Genomic DNA, 16,391 nt, shown 5'->3' on the forward strand with positions numbered 1-16,391 from the left:
TAGTACAGAGTCTGTGCACCATAGCCATCCTGTGTACAATTCATTACCAATTTTGATTGGTTAATTAAAGAGAGATTTCTCGTCTATCGGCAGGTGGCGTCTCAACAGACTCCCAACACCTCCATCCGACAAATAACATTGCGTCCTTAAGTAATTTCAAGGCCGCATGTCACCATGACTTCGATATCATTGGGTAACACATACCAAAGTGGAATCGGGTCCTTAATGATCGTGTCAGCCATTGCATGAGACATTCCACGCTTGCTGGGAACCTGCAATTTGTGTGGACAAATGACAGCGTGGACACAACTCCAAAACGAGGTCAAGTCTGCGCGATGGTAGTTGGTACCTGACGAAAGTAACGTTAAAAAGACACTGATTTCTGCTTTAATATAAACGTTCCTTCATCACGCACTTGCAGTATCGTAGATACTAAGATGGCACCCTTATATTCCGAAGGTCGAATGGTCCGAAGGCCCAATAGTCCGAAGCCCGATAGTCCGAAAATGGTTACGTATTTTTGATTTTATTTAACTATAAATGAAATAATGACGAAATCTGGAGAGAGAAGTAGTTAAGATACAATAACATAAATCTTCGTAATATTTATTACAGGTTTCGGCACAAAAAATGGCCCTATTGGGAAATTGATTATTTTACCCAAACCTCATAATTTAAGTCGTTTCAACTATCCCAAATTTCGCGTATTGTCTTCTACGGGTAGCCAAATTGCAAGCAAGATCAGACGTATAAGCATTAATACATATTTACGTTGATTGCTAAATATGACAAAAAAAAAAAAAAAAAATGCCATGTATTTGTTTTGCATCTGGAAAGTAAAATTACTCGCCGTATTGACGTCCAAAGGCAATTGTGTCCTTAATAACTCCTTATTAATTATTAACATGGTTAAATATGAAGTTTTATTACAAACAAACAACACACACACACACACACACACACACACACACACACACAAAAAAAAAACAGGTGACGTTTGATTCACACAGACCAAGACGGCCAGACCATTGACGAGGATATAATAGCAATCAGTATTTTTATACATAAGTACATGTATATGATTGTAGTTGACTAGTCTATTCAGTGCAAGTATTTGGATTGAAATTATGCAATATTATGTAAATATTCCAAGACCAAACGGACAAACGGCCTTCGGACTAACGGCTTTCGGACTATCGGGCCTTCGGACTACTGGGCCTTCGGAATATAAGGCGGTCACCAGATACTAATGATTCGACACAGTTTTGCTAGTTGGAGTTGGAGGTCCCTGGATTAGAAATTTGTGCCAAGTTCCTGTGGGTGAAACTGACTTCGTTATGTCAACTATGTTTTAAACTTCGTTACAAACAGGTTTAACTAATGCTTCGATATTTTAAGGCGATGTCACAATGCTGAGAAAATACTTCATGAGGCCTTGGCCTTTATAACAGTTGTCTCCCTTATGTTTACAACAGTTGTACATAAATAGTGTAACTGGGATTTCCACTTAAAAAGACGCCAGGAACGTAAGGTAGAAAGTGTTACTGCGTATCATTTGACTACAAAGGTAAGATTTACCGATATGTTCTTGTTATGCATAACTGCTGATTTAAAATTAAATAAGATGATGTTTAGTTATATACATCGATAAAATCCCTTGTCTGTGGTAGTTTCGTTTTCACTATTTTTCAATCATCCTGACCGTTCGATAACTACTAAATGCGTACTACCGAATACATTTATGATGATATACAGTTAATGAAAGTCTTCTTGAAACAAGTGTTTGTGTAATTAAATCTAAAGCGAGTACTTAAACAACATCTATTTTTAGATACACCTCCTCATACCAATTACAGTTCTGCTGGTTGTTATCTCGTCGTAGTATTAGGATAATATCGCATTTGAAAAGTTGTACGAATTTCTTCTGTTACATATGTGACTTTTATCAAACACATGTTTTCATTCTCAGAACAGTTTAAAGAACAACGAGTTCAAAGGTTACAATGTCATTTCATAAGTGAATTATTCAGTGTCGCCATCTCACAATGCACGGTTTCGTAAGGTCAACCAGAGACAACTGTATCTGAAACGTAAATAATTCAAACAAAAATCCAGTTCACTAAGAAAAGACAACTCAAGCTAAAAAATCCAGTTCGCTAAGGATAGACAACTCAAGCTGAAAAAATCAAGTCCACTATGCATATACAACTCAAGCTGAAATCCAGTCCACTATGCATAGACAACTCAATCGGAAATCCAGTCCACTAGGCAGAGACAACCCAAGCTGAAATCTAATCCACTATGCATAGTCAGCTCAAGCTGAAATCCAGTCCACTACGGAAAGACAACTCAAGCTGAAATCCAGTCATTATGCATTAAACATTTCAAACTAAAATCCAGTCCACTATGCATCATGTATATTTACGTTCCAGATAGAGGACGTGTTCCAAATTGCTTAAATCATGTTAAAACATGAAAATTACCATAAAACCCGATTTTAAAAAAACAAACTTTTGATATTTATTTTTTAAATAAGATCATTTTTTTCATCAAATTAAGTCAAATACATAATCAGAACATTATCTAACAATAATGGATTAGAAAGTCGTTTTCCTTGGTGACCTTGATTTTGGCGACAGTTTTATATAGATAATTTCGTTTATGACTCCACCGGTAAAATGCCACTATTATCCGTTTTGACACGACTTAGGACTTGGTACAATCTAAATGTACTTTTTGTTTCAGTTAAACAATAAAAATCTCACAATGCCCTTTGGACAATCGGTACCAGCTTCATGTATTACAGAATGCAACGTCAATTTTTTTCGGTTACTGTTACTCTTAGTAAATGGCGGCAAAGATGTGTTGAGCAAGCTATTCCACACCCGTTTGTCACCGAACACAACTGTGGATAGTTATCTTAAGATATACAAACACATCCTTGTTAATCTAAGAAGTAAGACAAAGATTATCCGATCAACACAATGGCGTCTGTTGTTTCCTGTGGCCAAACCTGACGAGTGGGACATTTCGCTATGGTGCCTGTTGCTTGGTAACATTTGTGGTATTCCTCCTCCTGTTGACTGGAATAAGCCGCCTCCGGCCGGGGACGTTTCCCTGGAAGCTGATCTTGTCAGACTACGACTATTCCGTAATGATATATGTCATGTCGCCAATGTACAGGCTGATGATGTCAGTTTCCAGACTCTCTGGAATAACATATCAGCGGTCCTCCTCCGTCTCTCAAACCATGATCCACATTACACAAAGACGTTAGAAAAGACCTTTGAAACGTACAAAGAAGGACCACTTCCTACATCTTCGGATCAAAAGGTTTTGCTCCTAGAACTGAAAGAATGGCACGCCAAAGATTGCATGGAAGAGGCAAATGATATCAAATCCATGCTTTCTGACCTGATGGAAATGGTTTCACAGTTAGAGCCAAAATTGGTCCAGCCTCTGCATGCTACTGTTGCACAAATGAACAGCCATATGGAAAGATATAGTGGAAAATGGAGTTCGAAGATTACCAAAATTATCAGTGATCTCGATCGAAAGATTGATAATTATAAAAAACAGTCTAGGCATGGTGACGCAGTTGGTGCTAGACACGCTGACGTGAGCAGAGAATTGGACACATTTTCTCAAAGGATTAGAAGTTTCAAGAAAAACTTCGTAGATAATATGAATATACTCGTTCAGCTGATGGAACGTCAAAATCAATCATCTGCCACTTTGCTGAAAAATCAAGAGATAATAAGGATGAACCAAGTAAAAATGATACAACAACGAGATGCTGATCAGACGGAAACACGTCTGATGCTGCAAAATATCATGAATCACCTACCATCGGTGTGCACCACTTGTACCAAAGGGAAGAAATATGACAAACCGGAAAGGAGGGATGAGGAACGGAAAACGTGCCAGAAAGGAAATGACGTAATGATGGACTGTGGTCATCGCTATGGTAACATTCTTATTATTGCTTTATCAATATTATTATTAGCGGAAAAAATAATTCTGTAGGCATATTTCTCGAAGAATATGTTACATAAAACGGAACACAATCCCTAGGGACAACACTTCTAGAAATTCTCGTTAATTTCTATGTACAAAAAATAATTGCTTTCATTTTGAGAAAAAAGCCTCTGGTCCAAATCGACGAAGGTCCCAGATATAATTCAGTAAATGTAATGAGAGTGTGTTGGTTGATGTAATGAGAGTGTGTTGGTTGATGTAATGAGAGCGTGTTGGTTGAACACAGGACAATGCGTGAAAAGAGAGTTATGTATTTGAGTCTCCATGTAAATCGTTACATTGTTCATATTCGCACTCGTTTCATCGATCTTGAGTTTGAAAAGGATTTTGTTAACTTGGCGATATTTTCATTTTTCATGAAAGGAGTACGGCAGTGTTAGTTTTTGTCATATAGTATAAAGGTGTATAGCAGTGTTAGGTTTTGTCATAAAGTATGAAGGAGTACGGCAGTGTTAGTTTTTGTCATATAGTATAAAGGTGTATGGCAGTGTTAGGTTTTGTCATATAGTATAAAGGTGTATGACAGTGTCAGTTTTTGTCATAAAGGTATAAAGGCGTATGGCAGTGTTAGTTTTTGTCATATAGTATAAAGGTGTATGTCAGTTTTAGTTTTTGTCATAAGGTATAAAGGTGTATGACAGTGTTAGTTTTTGTCATATAGTATAAAGGTGTATGACAGTGTTAGTTTTTGTCATAAGGTATAAAGGCGTATGGCAGTGTTAGTTTTTGTCATATAGTATAAAGGTATATGGCAGTGTTAGTTTTTGTCATATAGTATAAAGGTATATGGCAGTGTTAGGTTTTGTCATAAGGTATAAAGGCGTATGGCAGTGTTAGTTTTTGTCATATAGTATAAAGGTGTATGACAGTGTTAGTTTTTGTCATATAGTATAAAGGCGTATGGCAGTGTTAGGTTTTGTCATATAGTATAAAGGTATACGGCAGTGTTAGTTTTTGTCATATAGTATAAAGGTGTATGGCAGTGTTAGGTTTTGCCACAATGTATAAAGGTGTATGGCAGTGTTAGTTTTTGTCATAAAGTATGTAATTTCTGGACTAGTATAAAGTTTATGTTTTAATTGACCACCATCGATATTTTACGGGATGATGATTTACACTGGGTTCTAGAATATTCCAGAATCAGTTATATGCTCTGAAAATCTGCAATTGCTTTAGCAATGATCGGCATCTTATATATCAAACACGATGTATAGTGAGTATTTAATAAATTATACATTTGTAATTGTTAAAAAGAATTCAGATAATGTGTAGCGTCTTTGCTTCATGTGTAGTTTTTCTTCCTTTTTATACTCTGCGGTGCAGATGCATGTGATCTGGACGATTATCTGCGGCTATTACTAGATCTGGGCCACACCGACTTGATATGCTACAAGAAACTCTGCAAGACAGAATGGAGCATTTCTGAACTACGACACAAACTTAAATGGACCGACCAGACAAACCAGTATTACGAGAAAACTCTCAACCATAACTACTTCCAAACGGCAGTGAGTTTATAGTTTTAAATGTGTGTTATGAAACGTAATTATTGTCGGTAAAGTTTAGTAATTGTAGCTAGAATTAATAAGTAAATCGTTACCTGGAGAATCATTTATGATATTAAAGGCGATCTTCATTCGTTAGAATGGTAAGCTGGATCACTAATTCATATATGATCAAAAGTAATTATAACACTCCACAGGATATTAAGGCATGTCCGTCCTGTCGATCGTATTGTACCAGAATGAATGATCGAGACATCCGTGTGCGTTGCCTGTCCTGTAGGAGATTTGAGTTCTGTTGGGGATGTGAACAGAAATGGGAATCGAGCAGGAAACATGTTTATTGTGAAGGAGCTATACACGTTATCGGCAAATACAAAACCCTATTTACAGTAAGCAATTATATATGTATGATATGACAAAGATAATAAACTTAATAATGATTGCAGTATTGACGTTTACGTTTAAGTCAACAAGTGTTTTTTTTTTTCATTTGAACAACTTGCAATTTTGGATCCTATCTGACGAATAAAGAACCTGTGATATGCGAATCGTACACTGGTTTGAAGTTGCCTGAGTAAGAGCAATATTTTTCAACTGATAGAATGTTCAGCATCCTGGTCTATTCAATAAGATATCATGAGATATATTAAAAGATTTGTAACTTTTTTTATATTTTTTTTCAGACCAGTTCCTGTCTGGAAACAAGTAAAGACCAGAGGAAGACAATGCGTTATTTGCTATGAATGAGAAGAATTCAAATTCAATTATATATATTTGATCTTCTTCTAAAATAATTCGGATTTCAAAACAATGCTAGAGTAAGGTCAATAATCCACTATGTGAACAAAGTAAAAACAACACACTTACAGAACAATACAGAACAATTTAGGAACAAAGTAAAAACAACACATTTACAGAACAATACAGAACAATTTAGGAACAAAGTAAAACCAACACACTTACAGAACAATTGAGGCACAATGTGGAAACGACACACTTACAGACAAATTAAGTAACAAAGTAAAAACGACACATTTACATAACAATTTAGGAACAAAGTAAAACCAACACACTCACAGAAGAATTTTAGAACAAAGTAAAAACGACACATTTACAGAACAATTTCGGAACAAAGTAAAAACAACACACTTACAGAACAATTTAGGAACAATGTGATGTGGAAACGACACACTTAAAGAAAGCTTTCGGAACTTGTAAAAACGACACACTTACAGAACAATTTAGGAACAATGTGGAAACGACACATTTACAGAACAATTAAGGAACAAAGTAAAAACGACACACTTACAGAACAATTGAGGAACAAAGTAAAAACAACACACTCACAGAAGAATTTTAGAACAAAGTAAAAACAACACACAGAACAATTTAGGAACAAAGTTAAAACAACACACTTACAGAACAATTTAGGAACAAAGTAAAAACAACACACTCACAGAACAATTTAGGAACAAAGTAAAAACGACACACAGAACAATTTAGGAACAATGCGGAAACGACACACCTTCAGAACAATTAAGGAACAAAGTAAAACCGACACACTTACAGAACAATTTAGGAACAAAGTAAAAACGACACACGTACAGAAAAATTTAGGAACAAAGTAAAAACAACATTTACAGAACAATTTAGGAACAAAGTAAAAACAACACACTTACAGAACAATTGATGAACAAAGTAAAAACGACACACTTGCAGAACAATTTAGGAACAATGTGGAAACGACATACTTACAGAACAATTTAGGAACAATATGGATACGACACACTTACAGAACAATTTCGGAACAAAGTAAAAACGACATTTAAAGAACAATTTAGGAACAATGTGGAAACGACACATTTACAGAACAATTTAGGAACTAAGTAAAAACGACATTTACAGAACAATTTAGGAACAATGTGGAAACGACACATTAACTGAACAATTTAGGAACAATGTGGAAACGACACAGAGAACAATTTAGGAACTTTTAAAAACAGCACACTTACAGAACAATTCAGGAACAATATGGAAACAACAAACAGAACAAATTTGGAATAGTTGGAACACATCACGCTGTACAGTCTGAGGATGATGTGAATGCGGTACCAGTATGTACACTGTATGTATGTAACATTAACTTTTATTAATCTACATACTGAGGCGGCAATCCTTAATTTGGTTGTTTTCCAAGTGATGTTTGCCAGAAGTTATTCGTTACCGTGAAGAGGGTGATATAATGTAAACGTAATGTGTATGTGATAACAAAACTATTAAGTAACTCTAACAAAGATTGGAGAACAAAAACAAGAAACATCGCCAGTTTTATTACTGAAATAAGCACATATATTGTTTCTTTCATACACTACCTACGTCAGTGCTTGTTCGCTCCGTACTGGTCATTTTCTGATGAAGGCGACAGTGTAGTCATTGAAACTTCACACATTCACCTTCTACTGGCTGTGTTACAGATACTTCTATATGTAGTGTATTTAGTCACTCCATACAGCCGTACCATGTAACATTACGTACATTACTATCCGTGTCCTCATTCTAAGAGTTAGCTTAGGTAATATTACTTCCTTGTTGATGAATATCAATGTTGTTTGAATCTGGGTTAAATCAATAAAGTATATAAAAGATAACATATAGAATATGTAAACTGCTATTTTGTATATTTATACATATACATCTATAAATGTAACTTCCGTGAGCGCTATGGATATTTCGCTTTCTTGTTTTTCTATAATAGGGTGTCATATATTTTTTGTGAAATATTTCCGAATTATACCCATAACATCAATTATGTAAAGACCACACGTCTATAACAGCTAGTGATTGGCAGGCAGTTGGTGTTGTTTTAGTTCAGATGTCTTAATTTCCATGTATCTATCGTCAGTTTAATGAATGGTTGTAAAAGTAACAATGTTATGAGATTACAGAATCTTAATTTGTTCCTTTCTACCGGGCGCGGTAGAATGAAAACCTCAAAATGACAAACTTAATAGAAACTCGTAGAAGATTATCTTTCTTTATTGTTAATTGCTATCATGGCAATGTATCGTTTGTATAGTTTAAGCCTGTTATTGTATAGTGTGAGTCTGTTATTATATAGTGTAAGCCTGTTATTATATAGTGTAAGCCTGTTATTGTATAGTGTGAGTCTGTTATTGTATAGTGTGAGTCTGTTATTGTATAGTGTAAGCCTGTTATTGTATAGTGTGAGTCTGTTATTGTATAGTGTAAGCCTGTTATTGTATAGTGTGAGTCTGTTATTGTATAGTGTAAGCCTGTTATTGTATAGTGTGAGTCTGTTATTGTATAGTGTGAGTCTGTTATTGTATAGTGTAAGCCTGTTATTGTATAGTGTGAGTCTGTTATTGTATAGTGTAAGCCTGTTATAGTGTAAGCCTGTTATTGTATAGTGTGAGTCTGTTATTGTATAGTGTGAGTCTGTTATTGTATAGTGTGAGTCTGTTATTGTATAGTGTAAGCCTGTTATCTTATAGTGTAAGCCTGTTATTGTATAGTGTGAGTCTGTTATTGTATAGTGTAAGCCTGTTATTGTATAGTGTGAGTCTGTTATTATATAGTGTAAGCCTGTTATTGTATAGTGTGAGTCTGTTATTGTATAGTGTAAGCCTGTTATTGTATAGTGTAAGCCTGTTATTGTATAGTGTAAGCCTGTTATTGTATAGTGTGAGTCTGTTACTGTATAGTGTAAGCCTGTTATTGTATAGTGTGAGTCTGTTATTGTATAGTGTGAGCCTGTTATTGTATAGTGTGAGCCTGTTATTATATAGTGTAAGCCTGTTATTGTATAGTGTGAGTCTGTTATTGTATAGTGTAAGCCTGTTATTGTATAGTGTGAGTCTGTTATTGTATAGTGTGAGCCTGTTATTATATAGTGTAAGCCTGTTATTGTATAGTGTGAGTCTGTTATTGTATAGTGTGAGTCTGTTATTGTATAGTGTAAGCCTGTTATTGTATAGTGTGAGCCTGTTATTGTATAGTGCGAGCCTGTTATTGTATAGTGTGTGCCTGTTATTGTATAGTGTAAGCCTGTTATTGTATAGTGTGAGTCTGTTATTGTATAGTGTGAGCCTGTTATTGTATAGTGTGAGCCTGTTATTGTATAGTGTAAGCCTGTTATTGTTAAGCCTGTTATTGTATAGTGTGAGCCTGTTATTGTATAGTGTAAGCCTGTTATTGTTAAGCCTGTTATTGTATAATGTGAGCCTGTTATTGTATAGTGTGAGTCTGTTAAGATATTTTATAGTATATACATGTTTGTTCGCCATATACAACCACCAGCACTGGGCTTCTACTTCAGTCTCTTACGCCAAGCTTTTCCTACAATGAAACCAACAGGGACAACTTTAAGTCAAGCTTTTTATACAACGAAACCCACATGGACAGCTTTAAGCCAAGCTTTTTATACAACGAAACCAACAGGGACAGCTTTAAGCCAAGCTTTTCCTACAACGAAACCCACAGGGACAGCTTTAAGCCAAGCTTTTCCCACAACGAAACCCACAGGGACAGCTTTAAGCCAAGCTTTTCCCACAACGAAACCAACAGGGACAGCTTTAAGCCAAGCTTTTCCTACAACGAAACCCACAGGGACAGCTTTAAGTCAAGCTTATAACGATAAGAGTAACTTATTAGATTTCCCTATTGAATATTTTGTTTATTCTTATATGATGAAAACATTCCTGCTTGCCTAATCTTTATACTGTCTTTTTATGTCGAAGTCGGCAACTGAAAGATAAACTCACAAGACATGAGTTCGAGAGATACAGGTAGATGAAAACAATAGGAAGATTTTATATACGCCATTCTGATTTGGAAATAATTTTATGTATTCAATGCTCGTTTGTACGCTAAGTGATTTGTTAGCCATTTACTAACTTGGATTTACCAGTATTACCATGATAAGTGTTGCCAATGAAGAAGACGCTTTCCCTTTCAGGACACTTTTCCAAAGTCTTCGTATAAATTGTTTTGCTCATGTTTTACTCTCGCTTCCGCCTATTCTGAGTTTGCTTGACAATTTGTCAATATAAGTATTTCGTGTTGTTACTTTCGTGGCTTGGTGTCGTCTTTACTGAAAATCATATTTTGTACATTGATTTTAGATATTTTTGATAAAAGAATGATTTTGTATATGTTTATATTGTTTTGGACATATAATGGTACCTACTTTAGCATTATGTTCTATACATATATTAAAGTACTCTACTACATACTTCATACATAACTTAACGATAGAATTATTACTTCAGCTTTAAAAAGGTACGAACGAGTAACACATTTCAATGCAAAATTGATATTAGATATAAGACCAATAATAAATTGAACTGCACCGTGTATTTGTTCAGCACTCGTATGACTCGTGTGAGAGAGTCGACTGAAACCAGTGTAAGAATGTGACTGGTAGGGAACATAATTTACACAAAGTTGTTATAACAACTAAACTATGAGAGTGATACAGGCCCTATGGGCTCCTCTTCTACTCGATTTGATTCAAGTGTTCTAGGATACAAGTCAGCAGTATCTGTCCGAGCTTAGGGACAGACTGGGATGAGGTATGTGAAACTATGTATTTAACACCACTATTACACAGGGTGTGGGTTGTTACAACTGATCTAGGATGATTTTTTCTGGTATTGGTACTTCCACTTAGTTTTTTGCTAGTAACATGATTGTATGTAGCTAAGTCTCACCTTGGAGCAGTGGTATTTAACCTGTTTAAAGACTGTCCACGGCCTCTATGTGGAACTCGACGAATCGGATCGGATACAAGAGCTGCCTTCATTATATGTATTGATAAATGTTTGGTATGAAACATTTATATAGAAATGCAAGAAGTAAGGATATTGGTTTTAGTTAGTTAAGGCTCAGCTATAAATGTATTTGGAAAAATTAATAAAAGAACACGCAAATAAAAAAAAGTAAGAGAGAAAAAACTTATTTCTGTTTGGTGGTCAATACCCAAGAACATTTCAATTCTCTCGATCACAAAACTTTATTCAATAAATCATCGCCTACAGAAAGTGGCGAACCTATATCAGAATAGAAAGCCGAAACAGTCTAGATGCATGACCAACCTCCACTGGAAATGGATCAGGGTATCATTGAATTACAAAATCAATAAATATATGACAAACACGATTTAATTAGTTTATATATCATGGAAGCTAGTACTTATGAACGGAGCGTAAATATCATTGATGTTGAAGCTCTGAACCCCGGAGAAGAACAGTCAACGTTGGTATATTCTGAATCTAGTCAGTGCCCCCCTCCTCTTCCTCCTCAACACCGTCTGATGCACTAATCCATTGACTTTTTCTTTTTTGTTTTAGAAATATCAAAAGTTAACAAAAATTCATTTGTCACAAAAGTTCGCATATATGATCAATTTGAAAATTCTTCAACTTTCTACTACTGCTCTAAGGAAATTATAAATGGATACAGACTGTCTCCTATCCCTTCTAGCATACATCCCTGGCCAAACTCACTTGGTGTTGACAAATCCTAGCTGCTTGGTCACGATGAACGTCATCGTTCTGGGATTCTGATATCCTAGAGTTACTCCCCTTCGTTTCATTCGGTCAGATGTGGTATAAGCGATGACCGAGAAACGACCAAATTCTTTTAGTCATGATTTTGTCTCAGTTCCATAACTTGTTTTCTGAGAGTCTATTGAATGATCGCCCAGAGCTGAAATACAGTATAGGTCCATTTAGGTAGGACAAAATTAACCGAAATCCTTCAATTTTTGGAAGCCTGGAGTGTGTCGCCAATACACCATAAGAAACATTGATTTCATTTCATTGTTCCATGAAGGCCCATCAAATCTCCTAAAATCTACAACGGCAACAATATTAATGAATGTGAATAACATGTATTACGCTGTTGAGTGATTCCATTGCTTTAAATGATATATGAACCGTTAAGATAAAAATCCTTCAACAGACTTCCTACTGATAATGCCAGACATCTTACACGATGATTTGAATATCAAGTGTCTACTCCATCCAGACCGATATATACAAAAACGTCAGAGTATTTCAAACTAGTATAGCACATACAAATCAAGCACCGCAATCTGATGTGTAAGATACACCCGTACGGTAGTAACCATATAAGTTTGTTTATTGGATATGTATGGTACCTAGAAGCCAGCATCATGTCTAAGTATATCAATGTGTGAATAATTTTCCTCAATTGAATGCATATCATTTCCGGCTAGATCCCAGAAGAACAATCTTGGTTAAAAGTTGATCAATGACACATTATCTGACTGAACAGCAGATCACTGAAGAAGTCTGCAACAAAACTTTAAACCAAACGACACAAACGTGAAAAGCATTTAAGGAAAAATTCTCGAATTGAATCAGTTTGTCGGCATTATCTGACACAACAAGAACATTAACGGCAAAAATTATAGCAAATATTAGAATATTATCTGATTGAACTGTAGACCAGTGGAGAATCCAATGTGTAAAAAATCTGAGAAAAAAAATGTGTTAAAGTGAATCTGAATCGGCATTATTAGACCCAACAAGAACAACCGAAACTTCAATTAATTGTTGATGACCAGTTGGAAGGGCGGACTTAGACAGTATACCTTAATGCGCCCATTGTAACTAGGCAAAAGTGGCCGTGTCAAATCGATTTCACATTTCATTCAATTTGCTACTCAAATCCAATTTGAGAAATGAAAAAGGAACCCAAGCATGGACTCAATTTAGGATGTACAGAAGCACGTGGAGCTATACATATCTGTTCTTAAGTATAAGTGAAGAAGTGAAATAACTACAGCAAATATGCAAACAAATATTATCAACCAACAAGACCGTAACCATATAACTAGGATCTAAATATAACTGTGTGAGAAGTATCGTTGTTGAAAAATGGTCTACAACTAGATTTTGTTCCGATATCAGGAAAATTAACAAACCGAATGGTGAGCGACTGTTTCAACAAAAATGGGGAAAAAACATCATCTTCAGACTGTTACTGTTAAAAAATATACCAATAATAATATAATATAATATAATATAATATAATAGTTAAATATCGACGTGAACAGTCTGATTATTCTGCTCTACATTTATAGATGCATCAGAAAATAATTCTGGTTCCATTTTGTTCAACATTACACTGGGGTGAAATACTTGAAGACGACACGATCGAGCCTTAATTGCCTACGTCCATTCTTTCATAATTGTTGGCACTCCTACATGACATAGCGAAATTTTAGGTAAATTTGAAAGGCGTTACAAATGCATAAATAAAACTATATGTCTATATGGCGTAAACCGTACACAAACGGTAACGCATACATTATTTATTATTTTTCAATATCTATATAGGCCTACCCCATAAAAGGCCTCATTCTACAAACTTCCGGTAAAAGAAAATCAACTTCCGGTTAGCAGGTATTCTATGAAGATGTGTTTCAGTGGCAACCACTTTTGCTCTTTTTCTGACAGGTAAGTGTTTTATGAGACATGCATATAATAATATTTTGATGAGAGAAATCTGTTCCATTGATAACTATTTTAGTTGATTGTCATTACATTGGGTAATATCAACTTTTGACCAAATGTGTGTGTTGCAGTATTGATCCGAGAACGACACTCGGTGGACAGATGAAAACACTTTACGCCTATGGGTTAGCTTTAAAGCATGTTATTGTGGATTTTATATCCGGCAACGTTTTCCTATATGTTTGGTTAGTATTCTGAAGAATAAAGACGTTGTTTTTTCGTTGTATCGCGTATATCGTCTTTTCCATAGTTTTAGGCCGCCTCGATCTAGTTTGAGCTCATTACAATTCGTAATTCGTTGTTTATTTAAATCATGCAGCATTGCCTGGAATACAGTATATCTTTTAGTAATTAAAGAAATACCGTCTTGCATCGAAGATGTAGGGCACTCAAATTATCATTGGCACTCGGTAATTTCAGAGGTATTGTATAAATAAATTAATAAATAAGTGTGGAGATAGATAGTCAGAACCCTTCAGATTAATCACAAGTCGGAGTAAACAAAACAAAACATGTACTTGAAATGAACAACATATATTTGGAAGTCAACAATTCGCCCTCAGTGGTATTTTGAATGCCTCAAGATCATTATACTACAAGTTCTAGATGAAAAGTAGATTCTTACCTTTCTTATTTACGTACATTTATGTACATGTTTGACAGTTTATACATATATCTATTTGAAACAGTAATTTTTGTAGGATGTTTTAACATGAGTCCAAACATTAATTACAAAATTTTGATGAGTCCCAATACTAAAAGATATGGTGGGGTCTCAAAATTGAAGTGAGTCCCACAGGAAAAGCATGAATCCAGAACTCTTAAGCCCGAAAGTTCAATGTTGAAATGCAAGTGAATGAAGTGAAATACTTTTACATATGCATATATTGCTATGTTAGAGATACTGTACATTGTATATGGGGCCTCAAAACTTGAGCGAATTCCACAGGAAAATCATGAATTCAGGACTTGCATATCTAAATCCCAAAAATCATTGTTAAAAAGTTTTGTAATAGGTTAAGACAAAGATGATGTTTGTGTTTCCAAGAATGTTTAGAAATGAACCTGGAAAGCTGAGAAATAGTCTATGTTCCTTTCTGATTTTGTAGGTATGTACCAATCTGGTTTGACAAATACATTTTTTTTCCTGATAACATAACCTTTAATTTACTGTTTCTAAGATTTCTAAGATTACTGCATTACATATTTGGTATAGTTTTGCCATAATATGTTGGTCATAGTTACAAATCCAGCCGTTGAAGAATAATTTTGTGGTCTTGTGCATTTTCTTAACTCTTTTTAGACCATCTGACCAGAAGGGTCAGGATGACCTTTAGCCATCTTTTTTCAGCATTTTTTCCTCAATAGCCAAAAGGCCCAGGATATTGATATTGGTCATGTGGCATGCTGGGAATGAATAGCTACCAAGTTTGTTCATATGATTGACTTTGATTCTTTTCAAAGGTCACGTTGGTCAAATGTGTTAAAATCGTTAACATAATTCAATGAAAAAGGGCTACCAAAGTTATTGACATTAACCTACTTTCAAGGTCTCTGGGGTCAAATGTTGAGATCTTAAAGTTTCTCAATAGGTCTGGGGTTATGGTATTTGTATAACAGGATGTATAAGGAACAAGATTTCAAGTTTGCAGAAAATGTTTTTATGGGCCAATAATGTCTTCTTTGTAAGCTGTAGAGTAGTTGAGTAATTGTGGCCTATTTGGCCTTCGTCATATAAAATGTCTTTATATAGTCAGCCAGCTGTTAAGGCCCATGGGTGTCTTGTTGTTCAGCTGTTGTTTAATCATTTTTTGACCTTACTGGCGTAATAAGAAAGTAAAACACTCACATTATGATGACATCCAAGTTATTTCATTATTTTTTTTTCAAGTGGAAGTTCATTCTTATGATATCATGAAAATCGTTCATAGAATACAGTCTTCTGACTATCTACAATGCTTTTGTAAACAATGAGTACAAGTTGCTAAGTGAGAAGGAAAGGATTTAAACAAGAAAAGTGAAAAAAATGGGTCAATATTTATTTTTCGTCAACAGAAATGGATGATTAATTTAGCTGCTCTTGAATCCTGTTGATGTTCTGATAATGTGTGTCTTACCTTGCTTAGTCCTATTATACATAAAGCAAGAAACTATAGCTACATAGCTGAGTTATCATTTGATCCCCAAGAAAGACCATACAGACAATATTGGTCATTTCAGTGTATTGCAGATTTACTTGGGATCACAATATTACCCATTATATGTGTGTCTGAAAATTTGAACAATA

The 16,391-nt window shown here is 35.0% G+C and overlaps 1 protein-coding gene across 1 annotated transcript in view; it reads left to right on the forward strand.

The window, feature by feature from the left end:
• The first annotated feature begins 14,006 nt into the window (after positions 1-14,006).
• LOC132550366 (inositol hexakisphosphate kinase 1-like) overlaps positions 14,007-16,391 on the forward strand; it is a 28,535-nt gene continuing 26,150 nt past the window's right edge. Inside the window, exon 1 of the mRNA XM_060214417.1 lies at positions 14,007-14,047. The gene's annotated coding sequence lies outside the window, so the exon portion shown is untranslated. The remainder of the gene's footprint in view (positions 14,048-16,391) is intronic.

This window comes from Ylistrum balloti, unplaced genomic scaffold, assembly GCF_031769215.1.
Source record: "Ylistrum balloti isolate Yb309-2 unplaced genomic scaffold, AGI_CSIRO_Ybal_v1 Utg370120, whole genome shotgun sequence".
Taxonomy (NCBI): Eukaryota; Metazoa; Mollusca; class Bivalvia; order Pectinida; family Pectinidae; genus Ylistrum; species Ylistrum balloti.